General features: G+C 38.9%; 1 protein-coding gene across 1 annotated transcript in view; it reads left to right on the top strand.

The window, feature by feature from the left end:
- Nucleotides 1-19,103, top strand: part of Col8a1 (collagen type VIII alpha 1 chain) — a 128,895-nt gene that overhangs the window by 58,457 nt on the left and 51,335 nt on the right. Inside the window, exon 2 of the mRNA XM_032899323.1 lies at nucleotides 16,766-16,884. The gene's annotated coding sequence lies outside the window, so the exon portion shown is untranslated. The remainder of the gene's footprint in view (nucleotides 1-16,765; nucleotides 16,885-19,103) is intronic.

Here is a 19,103-nt window from a genome sequence, read left to right as displayed (position 1 = left end):
GCTGGCTTTCTGCCTCAGAAGAGAAAGCCAGTCCTCACCACACAAGCAAATGGAGGTGACCTAATACCTGGGGGGACTGTGGCTGATAAATAGCAAAGGAAAGGATTTCCAGCCACTCTGGTCCTCAGACCACAGACAAACAGAACCATATAAGACCTCAGTGATACACTGGTGGGATCATGAAAAACAAAATCAGGTGACTTTTTACTTTGAGAGCACTGGGAAAGGGATATGGGCTGGAGAGAGAGAGTCATAGGGAAAAACTAAGCAGTACGAATCCTATATTGGTAAATTATTTTTTCAGAAAAAAATAATCATCAAAGTTGGAATAACATGTTCTAGCTGTCCATCTTCCTAATTATAACTTACGTCTCCCATCTGAGGTTAGCAGAGGGGATGGCATTTGGATGCTGTCAATAAATAGAGGTAAAGCTTCTGGTCTGTGGCTTTCTTTCCAGTAATAAAAACACTTGAGCCCTTCGGGCTTTTGTTGACCTCTATTAAATTCAGGTAAACTTGGAAGTGAACAAAGCACAAAACCTGTACTTGTTGGAAAGGGATAAAGTCACACTTTGGAAGGAGGTTTTTAAAGGTTAGGAGAAAATGTGTTCAGGGCCATTTGTGTGGAAGAAACCAAAATCAGATCTTAATATCCCCACCAAAGCTATAAGGAATTGTTTGCGACTGTTAAAAAAATTTTTTTGAGGAAAAAAAAAAGTCCAAACAATTCCTGGAAACTGTACCTAAGAAGATGACATTTTTGTGAATTGGGGACAGAGGCACCAACTACATATGGAGTACATTTTCCTGTTTAACGTTGATTTGTTTAAAATTGAGGGGAAAACCACTTGGCAAAATATACTGTCCGACCCAATGGCCAAAGTCATTTCAGTTTATTCTCATTCCTTTCTCTGGTTCACCTCCCTGCTGACCGGACATCCGGGCCCAAGATTATGAGTCCTGAATTGAAAACCAACCAGTTCGGAAGTACCCAAAGAATGCCACTTTTTCTTGGCATGTGAACCCCAGTGCTGTTTTTTGTCTCTATCTACAGAGATGACCTAAGGAAAAACATGTAAAACTTTTCTAGAAACAAGATCTATTTTGAAGAGCCTTGGCAGTGGTTGGTTTTTAAGAAACCCCCTAGCATTAAGAAAAGGGCTCCAGGTTTATTATCCCCTCCAAAAACAAAGACTCGTTCTTCTGTTTGGCCAGGTTACCTTTGGTTTTATTGCCAAAAAGTCTTAAGTCCCTGGAAGGCCTCAGTCTAGTGTAAATAATAACCGTATCATTCACGCGGGATCCTGTAGATGCCGCTGTGGCTCAAACGTAGAGAAAACGGGACCTGGGGGAAACTTACACAACCTGAGGCAGAAGGTAGCAACCAACCCTCTAATAACAGTGGTTAGCGCTCGTGGAGTTCCTGCTTTGAGGCACGACTCTGCCAATGCTTTCATATATGCTTTCATTCGTACATGAAAACTACAGCGTCTGACTGTAACATGATAAGAGAAGAAATACTTCGTTTGTCTCACCGTTTCAAACAGTTTAAATCCATCATAGCCGAAGGCATGGTAGAGTAGCACATTCATATCATAGAGGGTGAGTGATAGAAGCTATTCACATCATGGCGGGCCAGGAAGCAGAGCTACCAAACCCGGAGGCCAGATTATAACCCACAAAGGCCTACCTCTGTTACCTTGTTCTCTCATTTCGGCACCACTCTCCTAAATGCTCCTGTCTCACAGAAGAGTGCCGCCAGATAAAGGAGCAAGGACTCGAAGCATGAACCTATCGATGGCATATCATACTCAAAACATCACAACAGACTCGTCAGTTAATTTTCATAACAGCCCCGGGAGATCCTTATTATCCGCCCCATTTTAAAGATGAGGAAAGTCAATTAAGGAATATGCCTAAGTCCACACAGGTGGTTATAACAGACCCAGAATAAATACCACGGAATAGATTGAACTTGAACAAGAATGACTCCCTCTTCCTCTTAAAGACTTCTCACTCTCCGTAGCTTCTTTAACTTTTAAGATGCAATTAGATTAGGGTATATTTCTTCTCTTTCTGCTACTCCAGGACCTTGCTAGATGCCAGATGCTTCCTTGAGAAATGGACTAAGGAAGAGAGAAACCAGTAAAGCAAATGCTTGTTAAATGCCAATTGGTTTAGCACCTCCTAAAACAGAATCCATGAGCTTCTATGGAATAAAGTTATAAAGTCTGACAGCAAGGTTACTTGAAACCTGCATCAGTAAACTCTGCAATGCTTCTCTCTGAAGAATTCCTTCAGCCATTGATCCCTGGGCACCCAGCAGCCTTTTGTGAGCTAAGCGCCCTGGCAGATGGCTACTATGAGCTCGGTTAAATCCCCTCCCAAGGAGCAGCGGTATTGTTTGAATAAAGTTGCCTTTGTTGCTATTACTTGGTTCACCACTTAAGAGTATTACAAACTCTGAGAAGAAAATGCATTTAAAAAAAAAATAACAGTGTTCTATTGAATACAGTCACAGAGCGTGCCCTAGGCTGGCCACAGGATTAATCTTATTAAGGAAAGTTGTTCTATGCAACCTGGTTTTCTATATAAAAACGGAATCCTGGAAACTTGTGACTTCGATGGGAGGAGAGGAGAAAAGGGCAGCCTGGACATATGTCCAAGTTAAAACTTAAAATCAAGGCAAATGGAAAATACATTGAACTGGGAGTCTAACCATAGATGTACTTAGACAACAAAGCCAGTCTTTCCCACTATATATAAGGGCCCTGACATGGCTCTCCCTAGACACGTCTAAAACATGTGTATTTATGATCCATGGATCAAAGACCACCACTACACAATTATAATTATAAAGTAGCTCTCCGTCCTTCCTTCTCTTTCTTTCTCTGTCTGTCTGTCTCTTTATCTACATCATCTCTTCTTGACTCCATTGTCTTTTTGACTTCCTAAACTTTGGCCCACCTCAATGTCAAACCACAGTATTCTATTTCCTCCAAGGGTGCCCTCTGCTATGAAAGTAGGACATAAACATTTGAACCAGGTGCTTAGGAGGAAGACATCACTAAAGTCCATCCCTCGAGGAACCAAATGACTCATGGAGTTCTTGATTTAGGTATCTAGTGTTTCCTCAAATCTCCACAGAAATAATAAAGAAATAGAATCTGAAGAATACATTTTTGCTTTGGAATTTAGAGTTTAAACACATTCTGCATCCTACTAGCCACCTGTGAGTAAACTCCTTTTACATTTCTTTTGCACTCCTTGGCAATAATACTAGGAATGTATTTCTGTCCATCTATCTATCATTCATCTTCCCATACATTCTTCATTCTACCCAACATAGACATTAAAGTTCATCCAAGAAAAGAGCAGGCAAAGTTTTTACTGTTAGGGGACTCTGAGTCTAATGGAAAATCACATAATAAATAAGAAAACAAATGAATGAAATATTTTCATATGGCAAGTGCCATAAAGAATAAATAGGATAGGCCAGGTATGGTGGCACATGGCTTTAATCCCAGTACTTCGGAGGCAGGGACAGGTAGATCTCTGAGTTCAAGGCCAGTCTGGTCTATAGACCAAGTTGCAGGAAAACCAGGGCTACACAGGAAAACCTTGTCCCCACCCCTACCTCCAGTAAAAAAGAGAGAGAGAGAGAGAGAGAGAGAGAGAGAGAGACAGAGAGAGAGACAGAGAGAGAGACAGAGACAGAGAGAGACAGAGACAGAGACAGAGAGAGAGACAGAGACAGAAAGAGAGAGAGAGAGAGAAAGAGAGAGGGAGAGAGAGAGAAACAGAGACAGAGAGCGAGAGAGACAGAGACAGAGAAAGAATAGGCGAATGTAGCTTAGAGAGAAGTGGCAGCCACTTTACCTGATGGAGGTTCTTCCTGAGGAAACAATAGCTTAGCTAACACCAGAAAAGGCTAGGTTTAAAGAATGCCATTCCAAGTCAAAGAATTTGTGCATGAGAAGCCCTTGGAAGCCTCAACAAGCATGGTGTGTTTCCAGAACATTGGGAGGGCACTGTGGCTGGAGAAGCAGCTCAGTGAAGTCAAGTGTCAGATCTCAAGGCACACAGAGAACTTTCTAAGCCAAGAAAGCTTGTTTTATGTTAAAAGAATTAGAAAACCATGCAAAGACCAGAGGAGAGGAATGAAAAGATCCAATGCCTAATTTTTTGTTGGATATTTTATTTATTTACATTTCAAACATTATCCCCTTTCCTGGTTTACCCTCCAGAAAAGCCCTATCCCATCCTCCCTCCCCCTGTTTCTATGAGAGTGCTCCCCCATCCACCCAACTATTCCTATCTCCCTGCTCTGGCATTCCCCTACACTGGGGCATCAAGCTCTCACAGGCCCAAAGGCCTCTCCTCTCATTGATGTCCAACAAGGCTATATCTGCTACATATGCAGCAGGAACCGTGGGTCCCCCAATATGTATGCTTTGGTTGGTGATTTAAGTCCCTAGGAGCTCTGGGGCGTCTGGTTGGTTGATATTGTTATTCTTCCTATAAGGTTGCAAACCCCTTCAGCTCCTTCAGTACTTTAACTCCTCCATTAGGGTCACCATGCTCATTCCAATGGTTGGCTGCCAGCATCCACATCTGTATTTGTCAGGCTCTGGCAGAGCCTCTCAGGAGACAGCTATATCAGGCTCCTGTCATCATGTACTTCTTGGCATTCACCGTAGTGTCTGGGTTTGGTGTCTGTATATGGGATGAATCCCCAGGTGGGGCAGTCTCTGGATGGCCTTTCCTTCAGTCTCTGCTCCACACTGTGTCCATATTTCTTCCCTTGCATAATTTAAATAAATCCATGTGGGTGCTGGGTAGAGAACAAGAGTGGAAACAGGAAGAATGTTTAACAGATAGTTGTGTTAAGTAAATGAGAGATGTAGTGGCCCACACTAACCATGGACTCCTTTATAGGTGAATACATTAATGGAATAATGATACATTAATGGAATTAAAAGGTAGAGCTGGCAGAGCTTGGGGCTGATTACTTTATGGGGAATAGGGGAGGGGTAATCTAGAATGCCTTGCCTAGTAGGTATCAGTGCCATTTATTGAGAGTGGCTCTTTACCAAACCAGGTAAATAGAGTAAGTTAAGTGTTCTCCCTTTTACTTCATGTTTTCTTGAGATATAAGAATATCTATGCTTTTAGAATTTGTACCTGTTTTCAGAGTTCAGCTTCTCAGTGTAACTTTTTTGGGTATGTACCTCAGGACAAGCAAAACATTTGTTGGGACCAGAGCTACATAAATTCATAGGAATGAGAAATAAATTCTCCCTGGGATGTAGGAAAATAAGACGCTAAGGAAAATCATGCCTTTTTTAATTTCCCATTGCTCTCAATGAAGCTAGCAATTTATCTGAGTCATTATTATGCAGACACAGAAAAAATGGCATTAGAATAATGAGATGAAAAGTTTAGTCTCAAAATCAGCTTCAACATTTGTGGACTCTTGGGAATTTTGCCTCTGAAATGTCTATTATAGTTCCATATTTTATGGGATTGGTTATAGGTTAAATATCATGAATAAATGAATGACTACTGTCATTAGAACCTTATGTATTATACTGATCTATTTAACAGTTAGCAGACAGCCTTCTATTTAATGTCTGTTGGAGTCCTACTATGCCACACCTCAGCTCACCATACTCTGTCACACTCACACATTGGTAACTATAGGTTCAGAATAACATGGTATATGTTTCTTTTAATAGACTTCACTAATCACAACTACTTGGTCCATGAACACAGAACCTTCTTGAGCATTATACTCTTTATGCCAATGAAGAATCCTGTTCTGAATTTCTATAGTTTGTAAAAGCTATTCTACGAGCTGCATCTTGAACAATAACCCAGAGAATTAAGTTGGAAACTGTTACCTTTAAATGTATATTTTGACTGAATGGTTAGAAGCAAAGGGCAAATTAATTGACCATCTAAGGATAATGCATTCATTCATCTGATCATCATGACTAGAAAGGTTACATGCATGGTCTAAAACCCTTTACAAAAAGACCTTATTAAACTATGAGCATCCCAGTTAATACTCTATGTTAGCAATGCTGAACACAGACTGAAAATGTAGCAGGTGGCCTTCCTGTAGACCAGATGGTTTACAATATTCTCAGAAGGTCCATTTAGTAAGTAGCATCAGGTACAGCCGAAGTCAGTCATAGGCATTTCTTCGAGTGACATTTGAACCAAGGAAGAGAAGTATTTTTGTACTCCTGGAGCTGAATGTTTGACCTTAGAGCTTGCTGGCTGTGCCTTTTTTGTCTCAGTTCTCATGACTACAAATGCTATTATTCATCATAAGATTGTTCAGGCCCTTTTAAATTCCAGTCATGCTATTTGGCGCTCTTACCTAAGCCTGACAGGAAATTCAAAATCCTAATTATTTCCAAGAAGTCTAATTTTTTAGCATTTGCTTTGAATTTTCCCACCTCTGTGTGTAACCCGGAACTATGGTAAATGTTAGCAAGGTTGCGCCATCACATCCCTCAGAAGCAAGAAGCATATTTCCCAGAGGAGAGTGAGTAAGTCTGTGTACCATCGATCCTAGAAGTGAATCACAATTGTTGGTAGGTTAAGTGGTCTTAGGAAAGCCATCACATCTCTGTTTTATGTAATAAATAGAAAGTGTTTTGTTGTTGTTGTTGTTGTTGTTGTTGTTGTTGTTATTGTTGTTGTTGTTGAGTAAAGGCCAGGCAACAAGAAAGGGACCTATGTGGCAAGTAAGGGCTTATGGGGAGAAAGGCAATGAAACAAAGTGTCAGGAGATATAGTGATAGAATGGAGTGGGGAAAGATGTGGGGAGGAGGGAAGGGGGAGAATAAACCAGTACAGAATATTCATGAAAACCCTGCATGAAAGTCTATTACTTTGTAAGCTAACCCAAAAGATACTGTTTAATTTAAAAAGGAAAATACTTTGATTTGAAGCCTTGATTAAATGATGCAGTTCACAAATAAAATTCAACACTCGGTGAGAATCAAATGTCCTCATTGACATCGCTCATCCGTATAAAGGGAAGAGCTCTCTGAGCATCACTCACCATTTCTGCCTAAGCTCACTCACTAGGTCCTCCAAGTCGATGACGTTTGCTTTAAGCCAGATCAGCCTTGGCATTCATTTGCATATATCTACATTGTTCCTCTTCATCACTGGAATCATAAGCACCTATTCTCAGAGACAGGTCTGTCTTTGATACTTTGTGGCATGAACATTAGTAGGACCAAAATTATCCTTAAGCTTATGGGTGCAGGTCTTATAGGTATACAGGGATTGCTTAGAGAGCATCCAGTTAAATCCATTGTGTCCCAGAATTTCTTTAATTTTTCTTATATCTATATATCTATATGTACATACATTTATATATAATATATACATATATTACACATACCTATATACATACATAAGTTTATATAATATATAGTATACCATATATACCATTATATATCATAGAAAATATGTATACATACATGCATGCATATATATACATATATATGTATATATGTATGTATAGTATAGGGGATGCACATGTCATAGTGCCAATGCCATGATGCATGTGTGAAGTCAAGGGACATCAGGTGGGAATTAGTTCTCACTTTCCATCATGTGCATTCTATGGGTTGAATCTTAGTCTTCAGATTTAGAGGAAAGTCCCTTTACCCACTGAAATATATTACTGGCCCCTTGCTATTTTCCTGACACTATATACTACCGGCTACTTCTCTATAATGGTTTTTTTCACCCATGCCCACATTCCCTGAAATAATGACTCTGTGACTTTCTGAGCTCATAATCAATTACCTTTTCAATTACCTAGTCTGAGTCATGCCACATGGCTCATAACCTCTTTTTCAGCTTCATGCGTCTGTCTTCCTAAGTTGGGGCAAATCTTCCCTGCACCTGACTCTATCCCAGAAATCCTGTCTGTACTAGAACTCCTCCCTATTTCCTGCCTAAACTAACAGACCAATAGCATTTTACTGACAGGTGATGCTTCCACACATTGCACAAGAGACTCCCTCTATACTTCCCAAAACCCACCCATTTGGTATCAGTGACCTTGTAAAAACATTCAGGCAATCATTTTAAAAATGGCATATGCAAAAAAAACAAGCTATAAATATACGTACTATATAACCAAAATTATATACCTGAAAGAAATATTAAAAGTATTTAAATATTCCTTAGTACAGATACTTAATTGTAATTTGGAGGTTGTTGGAGGAGGAATGGGCAATGACTTCTGTTTTGGCCAAAATAGCACTCAGAATATATTCACAGAATGGTTGAGTATTGAAGATGCTAACAACTGGAAAATTATTTGAACCATCGTTTCATTTCATAAGTACAAAAACAAAGTCTCATTCTTCTGTCATTGTGTGAATGACTCGAGTTGTTAAGAGCTAGTAAATGAGCACCCAGATCTTGAGACAATCATCTTGCCCATTCCAAAGAAGCATGGATTCCAGAATTCCTCCGTTTTATATATCATTATCAATTAAAACCTGGCAGAAATTTAGAGAAATTGAATATACTGGCAATGTCAATATTTGTAGAATAAAGCTCATTAAATCAATGATGAAATGACAATTTTAAGGGCTCTTCAGCAAATTATCTAACAGAAAAAAATAAATAAATTTCAAAAAAATCCAGAAGGCAAAGTTGGGACTAGCGAAGAAAGACGAGAAATAACTGCCAGGTAGAACAGAAACCAGGTCTGTCTGTGGGCGAGGCCCCAGCTGTTGCTTCACAGCTGTCTTTAGAGAAATCACTGGAGATGGAGTGGGGAGTTGTGGTGTCCTCTCTATGACAAAAGAAGAGGAAATAAATAGAAATTATAAATAAAGGAATTTAGGTTTGATGGAAAGATTTTACTGGCAGCAAAGGCTTTACAAACCCTGGAACGGATTCCTGGGGAGGTTTTCAAATTCCCTATCTGGATGTATTTACAAGAAGGAAGATAGCCATCAGCCTTGGGTGGCTGAAGCAGAGACCGGCAGGAATTTGCTCCAAGCTGGGTCCATTTCTGTCAAACAGAGTGAAAGCTGGAGGACGGAGTGGCATTGCTCCTGAGAACAACCTTACCCAAAGTAATCATTTCCTTGGAAAATCAACTGGCATCTGCTCATTGGTTATAAGTGGAATGTACAATTATAATACATTCTGGTTTTTATTTTCTATTTTAGCCTGGTTTCCAGTGGAAAGAAAGACGGCTTATGAAATCTCTCTGGCAGGCTGTACACTGCTTAATACATTTTTACTTTCCTTCTGCAGGCTGGTTATAACCAAGTCCATTAGAAAATAGAAGACTAAAGTAACAGTACATGAACCCTTCCACTGGGGAGTGGGAAGTACTCTGTCCTCTCCTCCAGAGGGAAACTTCTTCTTCTCCCCATCAGCCTTTCCTTTCTTAACATCACAAAGACTATATATACCAAGCTTTCGGCAGGCTGAGAATTTCACTAGCTTCAGTTCCAGCATAAAACAGCACCCACTTTGTAGCAAATCCTCTAACTGATTCTGTTTCTCTGTTTACACAGCTGCACACCTGTTTGCCTGAAGTTTTCCCTACATCAATTGTCTGGTTTTTATTGCGAGCTCCTAGGGGCAAGGTGTGCAGTCTGTTACATTTACTTTACACAATACTATGTACACATGTGCAGGTGTGACTGTGTTTGGCAAAAAATAAATAGTTCCTGTTATGAGTGGATGTTCGAAAAAATATTATTGTGCAATTCATCAACGTTGCAAAAGAATGAACTCTGGGTGAAGAAGAGTCTTTGTAATTCCCTGGCTCTCCCGTGTGTGGCACAGCAAAGTTATAATCATTGTCAGGGATCAAAGGGCATTGAACAGTGTGAGCAGGGTCCAGCCAAGCACTGGAAAGGCTAATAAATCAGATTAGAAATTGAAAATGACAAAACAAACAAGGTAGCATTTATTTAACAGTTGGCCCGTAAGCATGACTTTCCTATCTTTTGTGTGTAGACGCCATCTTTCTGGGGTTCTCACTTCAGAGCATTGGTGGTCAATACTCACTGTCATATGGGGCTGTTGTAGTTCACGTACCCCGACAAAGACAGCAAGTTCATAGATCCTGGATGTCTTATGACTTTGGTTATTTTTGCCATAATTGGTATTTTTAACCTTTGGTCATCCTCACTGACCCAAAAAGAAAGAGATAGTCCATCTACATTGCCTGTTGGATTAAACATTCCATTTTTTCCTTAGGGATCTTCAAAGTTGTGTTTTTTTCCAAAGGACAAGATGACTAATAGTTATCTATCACTCAGGATAAGCACAAGAAATGACATTTTACATAATCTAAGAAATATTTTCTAAGCACTAGCTATGAAACAAATCATAGCTTCTGCCTTTAAAATGCAGACGATCAAAGGCTAAAGAGATGATTCTTTTATAAAAGTATGTCCTGTCCTTGCAAAGCATCATGGTCCTGCTTCCAGCACCCACTTTGGGAGTTCACAACCATCTGTAACTCCAGTTGTAGGAATAAGTAACTCCTTGAATCCACATGCACACCTGCATTCACTTGCACAACCCATACACAGACACACATGCACAGACACATACACCTGCACACACATGCATGTTTATGTGTGCACGGGCATCTTTAATTATATAAACACATGTGTTTGTACACACACATGTATCTATTTATATATGTATATACACATATTCAAAATACTAAAAAAGTAAATCTTAAAAATGTGTACATGCTTTAAGATCTTAAAAATATGTTAAGTGACCTTAAATGTAAGGATGCTGCTATGTTGTAGTAGTGTGATGAAGATTGACTCTTACATATTTAAAGTATACGTATTGGACATAAGGCATCCCAATAAACAGTAGCACTTACTAATTTTGCTTAGTACAGTTTCATTTATAACTAATTTTTAGGAAAAAAATCTTGTAAATAAAATTTTACCTTTGATTATTGGCAGTTTGGTTTAATTGTTGAAAGGAAGAAAGAATTATCGCATTCAATAAAAGGAAGAAAACAAAAAAACTATTGTCAAGAATACTGAAGTCAGGATGACCACACAAACTTGGACCTCAACCATGCTTTGATGTCTAGAGTCTGGTTCTCATCCTGTTCTTCCTAGGATGTTTCAAAGTCTTGATCATGTCCCAAGATCACAGAAAATATTTTTCTCTCCTTCGTGCTTCTTCCAACCCTGGTCTTATTCATGGTTATTTCACAGAACAAGTAACAAGATAAACTTGAAGTTTTTCACATATGTTTTGATGGCACAATAACCAATTAGACCAGAATATGCCAACCTTTGAAAACAAATTGCTTAATAGATTATTGTAGGTAAAATACTGTACTTAATGAACTGATTGCCAAATCAATTATTGCCTCAATGACTATGTTAACTGATCATAATGCAAGTAATGAGATGATATTGCCAAATGTCTAGATTAGTATAAGAAGACTTCATACCTGGTTCTTCTTGACTATGTACACTTAAAAATACATAACCTTTGTTTGGTTTTCCATCCACTATTTGGATGACCTCTGGCCTATCTGAATCATTATATTCTTACTATTATAACCAATTTGAAGGTCTGTACTATTGTTTGCTTTACTGATTGCCTTCCTTACCTCCTCAGTAAAGATGAGATGCTCATGAGAAATAACATATTGAAACAATGATTGACAGGTACACCTACAGTAAAAAAAAAATCTGACAGACTATCAGACATCACATCTTGAATTGTAGTGAGGGCCAATTGTAAATCTCAACCACACAAGCTCCTCTCCTCTCGCCTTCTAAAGTAAAGTCACCATTTCTCAAGTGGTTGAGTAGTTGATTCCACATTCCTAGTGTCCTCATTCCAAAATTCATAAAACCCAAACATTTCATAAATACCTTAGAGTTGTAGGTATTTTCAGATTTTACCAGATCAATTAGTGTTGCCTGCTTTGAACCTTATAACTGGAGTCATGAGACTATTAATGCATTTCATAAGCAAGAGGAAATGAGTGTCTTACTAATCATACTTAAAAGAAAACCAATGATTTGGCAACCCAGACCCCCAGTGGTGGCTTAATATGACCTTAGAAATGTCTTTCTTTTTTCTATTTACCAAGACTTACTTGTCAATTAAGATTTGATCCTGTTCCAGTACAAAGGAATTTCTCAGAGTTTTGTCTAAGAATACACAACCTTGAATTTCTCTTAATTAAATTGAAAATGGGCTCTCTCTACTTCAAACATTATATGTAGCCATGGATCAAATCAATAGATTTCTCAGTAGAAAAAGAAAGACTCAATTCCAGGAACTTTGAGGTCGCTAATCCATGTTTTTCTGAGACCCTACATTTTTAAACAACTCAAATGTGCAATTGTAATACTGTATCCAATTTAGTAGCTGTATTGATCATGATATTGATAACAACATGGATCAGTAAGGTAATAGTCAGTCCCCTTTGCAAAACTTCATATTTAGTGCCTTAGATGATGTTGATGGGATAAGACTGGGGTGTTTTGTTTTATTGATTCCTTGTTCACCAAATTTTTTCCTTACTAATGTGTAAATAATAGAATATTTCATCTCCCTGCCTTTATTCATTTGTTATATTGTTGTAGGATTAATTGAGAGGAGACAGATAACATTATTAGCAAGAAACTGGCTCAAAGAGCACACTTATATATTCTCTCTTCCTTCATAAACCATAAGAATATTATCAGCCAGCTTTATGTTGGAAATTCAAACTATATTGATATACGCATTGAAAGCTATATCTATATCTGGATGTCTGAAAGAATGTTATAAACTTTGCAAAATACTATGGGCACATCTATAAATAGCAATTTGAAATAGAAATTCACATTATACATAATCATGGGTTTTATAAGAGCAAATATCAATGCTATAGAATTTTATAATCATATCTGGTGACTGAAGCCCAAACCACAAGGTTCCCAGAATGAATGGTATCACAGGGAACAGTTCTAACTCCACTTACCAAATGCAGTAAATACCCCATCTTATTCTAGATACGTGAATTAAGCCAGTCTCAAAAAACTAAAAATTAAAAATAAAGTTTAAGAAAGACTGTTTTCAACACTTATAGTGAGTCTCTTTACTAAGACTTGCTCCTTGTCCAGTAAATAATCACATGATCAACAGCAATAAAATACTGCTGAGAGATAAACATTCTTCATTTCAAAGCAAAGAGCCTGCTGAATGGTGATACAGTTTCAAAAGTATGTGATTTGACAAGGGAGCTCTCATCATGCTCCTGAAAAAATTTTACGCTGCTGTGATTTTGTTTGTGGGTTTTTCTTTTCTTCCAAATTGAAGGAATGTGCTTAACTCTAATCAGAACCATCAAAGCCTTTAAAAATGCCCATAGTTTTAAATTTCTGGCTTAAAAAGAAAATAAAGTGTTTAAAATCTCAAGCGCTGATTTTCTTGCCCTGTTAAGTTCTCTACTTAAGAGTTGCAAGATGTGTTTATTTATAAGGGTCTAACAAGTATTTATAAATACTTAAGTATATGCCAGGCCCTGTTCTAGTTATGAGGAAAGTTTAGTACAAAAGAGACAAGTTTCCTGCGTCCAGGTAGGGAACCGGAAGTGGGTATGGTAGTCCACTTCAATAATCCCAGCATTTGTGAGACAGAAAGAGGAGCAGGGATTTGGGTCATCCTCAGATGGATGGACTTGAGGTTGGCCAGGCCCATCTGAAACCACGTCAGAGAGAGAGGGGGAGGGAGGGAGGAAAGGAGGGCAGGAGGGAGGGAGAGAGGAGGGGGAAAGATTGGAGAAGGAAATGTAGACGGAGAGGGAATGGAAAGGAAAGTTACTTGAAGAGAAGAAAAAAGAAAAGCTCATGTTAAGGCCATCTTTTAGTGAAGATGATGCATGATAGTGGGAGAAAGTTCTAACTGCTACTGCAGAATTAAAGAGGGATTAAAGATACATGAAAATGAGTGTTTTATTTGGGAGCAGAGCACTCTCTGAGGAAGTGATGTTCAAACTGAGATTTAAATGATTAAGGGTCCATCCACACAGAGGTCTCGGGGAAGGACTTCCTGGGCATGGAACGGAAGGAAGGCCCAGCTTAGCTGACAGTGTAAGCTGCAAGAAAGACCAACATTAGGGTTCATAGTCAGAAGTTTTGGGCTCCAAAAGACAATAGCCTAGCATGAAAGACAGCTCCTTGTTCTTCTACGAACCCCCTTCAGAAGTTGTGCCAGGCATGGTGATGCATGCCTGCAGTGCTAGCAGCTAGAAGCAGACAGGAGGATGGAGAGTTCAATGTCATCCTCAACTATATACCATGCTCTGGACGAGCCCAAGCTGTGCGAGATACTGTCTCAAAATGATAAAGAGAATGGCCAGGAGAAAGAAGAGAGGAAATAAGAATGAGAAAGCTGTATTCTGTCTCTTCTTACTGTGCTAGATTGGTCCAAGCCACCATAAGTGTTCCCAAATTCATAGGAAGGAGCACAGAGAAGGGGTGAGGGATTGGGGGCATGTGAAAAACTTCCAGAGTCTAACAGCTCCTCAAGGACTAGGGTTACCTCCACTTCACCTTTTAATTTGTCCATGATGGACTTTACTTACAGTATTTTTGTATCGTTTTTCATCATGGCTGTTTCTAATGCTTCATTTGTAAAGAATAAATTTTAAAATATCTGATTATATAAAACCAAGAATGAGGCTGGAAAAATAGAGTAGGAGCTAGAAATACTTGCTGCTCTCGCAGAAGACAAGGATTCAGGTCTCAGTACCCACATTGAGTGGTCTAGAACAAATACACTGTAACTTCCACTTTCGGAGTATCCAGTGTAACCATCTTCTGGTTACCACTGGCACATGAACACATAATGCACATACCCATACATTCAGGCACACACACAATAAATAAATACATTTTTAATCAAAGGGGCTAGCAATTAATATATTTGAAAAAAACATCATGTTATTGTCTAATACTAGACATTGTTATTACTGCCACTTCATTCTTACCTCTTTCATTTAAAACTCTTGTCAATGAAAATCCATCTAATAACTACACGTTGGACCATATATTTAATCACATAATTTTTGTGTGGAGAAGGAAAAGAAGTTTGAGTACTTCTTGCTCAGAACTTTGCCTTGGTTCTAGCTCAGTCTTCCAAAATAAACTTAAACGTGATGAGTTTTAAATTGCTGGTATAGGCAATATGTCCACTCCCTTCTCGCAGTGTTTGAATCCTGAATACTTTGATTTGTTTCACATCCAGAGAATACAGCACTCTCTTCAGTAGTGTTATGAACGGCAAAGTAAAGATTAACATCGTCTCCTTAGTTGCACTAGCTGTAAAATTTAAGAGCCGAACTTATAAATGGATATTATATTAGAAAGCATTAAATATGGGGTATGTTATTACAGAACATATTAGAGTACTAGTCTGTAATGTGCCACATATAAAACTTCAAATCAGACACCCGATTCAGCACTCGATTTCCAATCAGCAAAAGCTAGCTTTCAAATCTTCATGATCTACGTTCTGAAGCCGTTTCTGTTTAAATCTTCTTCTGAACAACAAATACAGATATCACCTAGGTGCATCTCTGTGAACTGCAATAACTGTGTATCTGTTAGTGAAATTCTGAAACTCAGCTTCCATGGGGAAAATCTCACATGATTTGTGAATGGTCTAAAGAGGGACAGTGTATGAAGTGTGTATATCTGCTTGAGTTGTGTCAACATTAAAAGAAAATCTAAACAAATAAAAGCCTGTCACTCCCTATTGGATAAGTAACTAAGAACAACTTCTAACTCAAGGCGTATGCAAATGAGGTGGGAAAATGTACCTTTCAAAAGTTGACTTTTCTTTTTTTTTTTTTTTCCGGAGTTGGAGCTGGGGACCAAACCCAGGGTCTTGCGCTTGCTAGGCAAGCGCTCTACCACTGAGCTAAATCCCCACCCCAAAAGTTGACTTTTCTTAAAGGAGACTATACTTCCTGAGGCATGACTTCCTCACAAAGTTATTTCCTCTCTAACAAATGCCCATGTCTTTTCTAAACTATCTCTAATCTGTGTCAGCAAGAATAGAATTAATTGAAATTTAATACATGATGACAAAAACAAGGACACATGGTGGTTGGTCTATTTGGGCATTTGTGTGTATACATGTTAGCTTTGTGTCTCTGTAACAAATACGTTAAAAGAGGATAAATGTTTCTGGCTTATGATTTCAGAGGTATCAGGTCATGAACTCTTGACTGTTGTTTTGAGCCTGTAATAATATATTATGGGTTAGGGTTAGTGGAAATGGAGGCTCGCTCACTCTGTGGTATCTAAAAGGCAAAACAAAGATACCAGGGTCCCAATATTTATTCAAATGGACTCTCCTAACCACTGTAGGCCCCACCTCTCAAATGTTTTACCATTTCCCAGTGACAGCACAGACTAACGAGACATTTAACATAAGGGTGTCTGGGGAGATTCCAAATCTAAACTATAGCAATATATTGTGTAAAAATTAACATGTACTTGCTTAAATAAAAGCAAACCACGTGTTCTCTCCCTCTCATTAATATATAAGAACCTCTATTAGATCTTAAATGTACACCTAAATCTTGTATGTGTTTATACATTTCTACTATACAGTTTCTTATATGATACAGAAAAAATAGAGTTTGATAATAATTCTTCATCTTACTTTATATGCAGTCGAATAAAAGCATCCTATCCTTTCACTGCAGAAGCCGTTCTGTAAATAAAGTAAACCCTGTGAAGAGACGGGACCCAGCCCCATTGGTATTACAAGGAGAGTCAAACAAGGACTTTGGTCCTCGATTCTACTGGCCAGCCAAGCCTAAATGTAAGTTTGAGGAGGGAAGAGAAGAGAAGAGGGAGGAAGGAAGGAGGGAGGAAGGGAGGAAGGACAGGAAGGAGGAGGGAGGAGGAGGGAGGGGGGAGGAGAGAGAGGGAGGAGGGAGAGGGAGGAGGGAGGAGAAAGGGAGGGAGGGAGGGCACCACCCGTGGTTTGGTGCACTGGTCAAGAAGATACTTGTAGCCATGCAGTACATAAATAATTAGACGGATAGGTACACAGCCTTTCTTCAAGTGAAGTTGTCCTGCCTCCGATACTATATACACTACTGAAAAAGACTTGAAACTATCGCTAACGTTGAATTAAAAAAACAAACTTACAGTAAAATCCAGAGTGTGAGCCTAACTGGTCTTTAAGTCCAGGCATGTTGAAATAGACTCTTAGAATAATCATTTCCATAGGAACTGGATAGGTATCCAAGTGTCCACCAGATGCTAACAGCTAGATTGTGCAGGGAAAATTGCTAACTTAAGCTTCTTTTCATGATTCAGCAAAGGATTTCAAGTAATAAAAGATCTGGAGATTTGTAAAATAAATAATTCCAGTGCAAATGGGAAAATTAAAATAATCTTATCATCTCTCAGACATGTCTATATGTGTTTTTCTACCATTATCCTATTTCTCTTAATTGGGTCCATTTCTTTCCCAGCTGATATTTTATAGTTTGAAGTTATGAGCTATAATGAAGAAATTATTCATTTCAGATGATTGAAGTGATAGGGACTGAATTTTCCCAAAGACAGGCTAGGATGTTTGAAACACAGCATGATATAGCAAATGTGGTTTTATTCACATGTGATATTCAATATATCCACAGTGAAAAGTAATAACAGCATGCCAGAATCTCTTTTATTTTTTAATTGATGTCTCAGTAGAAGCAATAAAAATGTAAAGTACATCATTAACTTTTGAACTTCGACGGAAAAAAAAGTTCACAACATACCATCCATTTCTGACAAGTAGACATTATCTCATAGTACCTACACCATCCTGTGCTTATTACCATTGCCTGGTTTTAAGTGTGACTTTTGGACACATGGCTTTAGAGTTCCTAATATATAACAGCATGATGACTTTTTACATTGCGCCTTTATTTCATAATTGAAAGGCTGATTGGTTGTGTGTGTGTGTGTGTGTGTGTGTGTGTGTGTGTGTGTGTGTGTGTGTATTTTCCTGGGCTGAAAATATTTTGGAATGAAAAGATACACACAGCATAGCATTTAGCCACACGACCATGTCCTGCCTTAAATAGATCTATTCAGAGCACCTGGAGGAATACAAATACTTCCAACAATTTTACTAAGATATTACATTTTTTTCTTATATGGACAACACTTATTTAAGGCTGGCTTACATGTTCAGAAGTTCAGTCTATTTGAGGTGGGAGTATGGCAGCATCTAGGCAAGCACAGTGCAGGAGGAGCTGAGAGCTCTACATCTTCATTTGAAATCAGCTAGGGGAAGACTGACTTCCAGGCAGCTAGGATGGGGTCTTTTCTTTTTAATTTTTTGGATATCTTATGTATTTACATTTCAAATGTTATCCCCTTTGCTCCCTCTCCCATACTCCTTCCCCCCCCCCAGCTTCTATGAGGATGCTCCCACTCCCACCCACCTACTCCAACCTCAATGCCCTGGCATTACCCTACACTGGGGAAATGAGCCTTCACAGGACCAAGGGGTTTTCCTCCTATTGATGCTGGACAATGCCATCCTCTGCTACATATGTGACTGGAGTCATGGTTCCCTCCATGTGTATTCATTGGTTGGTGGTTTAGTCCCTGGAGCTCTGGTGGGGTCTGGTTGGCTGATATTGTTGTTCTTCCCATGGTGTTGAACCCCTTCAGTTCCTTCAAGTCTTTTCTCTAACTCCTCCATTGAAGTCCCCTTGTTCAGTCCAGTGGTTAGCTGCAACCATCCTCATCTGTATCAGTAGAGCTGTGGCAGAGCCTCTCAGCAGACACACATTTTTAATGTACATACGGCCCACTCTTTGCACTGGGTCCCATCAACGCCAGATGTTCTCCAAATAAAATGTCTATAATGCAAAGCTATTGAATAAAAAATCGCATGTTTTAGCAGCAGAATATGGGATTCGAGTTGATGGAGGGTGGGAAGAAACCGATGAGGAGAGGTGTGGCATGGGTTGCATCCACTCTTGAGGAAGGCTGTGAACTAAATCCAGAGAAACTGCGGCTGTTACAACC

The sequence above is a fragment of the Rattus rattus genome, chromosome 4, assembly GCF_011064425.1.
Source record: "Rattus rattus isolate New Zealand chromosome 4, Rrattus_CSIRO_v1, whole genome shotgun sequence".
NCBI classification, from domain to species: domain Eukaryota; kingdom Metazoa; phylum Chordata; class Mammalia; order Rodentia; family Muridae; genus Rattus; species Rattus rattus.
Note: the sequence above shows the minus strand (reverse complement) of the source record. Positions and strands in the feature narration are given on the sequence as shown.